At 27.8% G+C, this 1,467-nt stretch overlaps 1 protein-coding gene across 8 annotated transcripts in view; it reads left to right on the top strand.

The window, feature by feature from the left end:
- Window positions 1–1,467, top strand: part of LOC122577441 — a 266,783-nt gene that overhangs the window by 199,875 nt on the left and 65,441 nt on the right. The window lies entirely within an intron of this gene.

Raw genomic sequence — 1,467 nt, 5'->3', positions numbered from 1 at the left:
TACATAACGTTATACGTTATATCGTAATGTCACATAACGTTATACATTATATCGTAATACTATATAATGTTGTACTTTATACCGTAATACTACATATCTTTATACGTTATATCGTAATGCTACATAACGTTATATGTTATACCTTAATACTATAAAAAGTTATGCGTTATAAGGTAATACTACATAGCGTTATACGTTATAATGTAATACTATATATTGTTATACGTTATAACGTAATACTACATAACGTTATACGTTCTATCGTAATGTTACATAACGTTATACGTTATATCGTAATACTACATAATGTTATACGTTATAATGTAATAGTACGTAACGATATACGTTCTATCGTAATGCTACATAACGTTATTCTTTATATCGTAATACCATTTAACGATATACGTTATATCGCAATACTGCATAACGTTTTACGTTACAATGTAACACTGTTTACTGTTATACGTTATAACGTAATAGTACATACCGTTATACGTCATATCGTAATACTACATATCGTTATACGTTATATAGTATTACTATATATCGTTATACGTTATATCGTAATACTACATATCGTTATACGTTATATCGTAGTACCATATAACATTATACGTTATATCGTCGTACTACATAACGTTACACGTTATAAAGTAATACTTCATAGCGTTATGCGTTATAACGTAATACTACATAGCGCTAAACTTCATAACGTAATACTACATAACGTTATACGTTATATCTTAATACTACATATCGTTATACGTTATATCGTGATACTACATATCGTTATACGATATATTGTAATATGACATAACGTTATACGATATGTCGTAATACCATATAACGTTATACGTTATACCGTAATACTACATATCGTTATACGTTATAACGTAATAGTACATAACGTTATACATTATAATGTAATACTACATAACGTTATGCGTAATATCTTAATACAACATGTCGCTATACGTTATATCGTAATGCTACATAACTTTATACGTCATATCGTATTACCATTTAACGTTATACGTTATTTCGTTACACTATATGACGTTATACGCTATAACGTAATACTACATAACGTTATACGTTATATCGTAATACTACATATCGTTATACGTTATATCGTAATACTATATAACGCTATACCTTGTGACGTAATACTATATAACGTTGAACGTTATAACGTAATACTACATATCGTTATACGTTATATCATATGACCATATAACGTTATACGTCATATCGTAGTACTACACAACGTTACACGTTATAATGTGATACTACATAACGTTATACGTTATAACGGAATACTATATATCGTTATATGTTATATCTTAATACTACATATCGTAATACGTTATACCGTAGTACTACATATCGTTATACGTTATATCGTAATACTACATGACGTTATACGTTATATCGTAATGCTACATAACGTTATACGTTTTATCGTAT

This window comes from Bombus pyrosoma, unplaced genomic scaffold (genome assembly GCF_014825855.1).
Source record: "Bombus pyrosoma isolate SC7728 unplaced genomic scaffold, ASM1482585v1 HiC_scaffold_4710, whole genome shotgun sequence".
NCBI lineage: Eukaryota > Metazoa > Arthropoda > Insecta > Hymenoptera > Apidae > Bombus > Bombus pyrosoma.
This window is presented reverse-complemented; position numbering and strand designations above follow the sequence as displayed.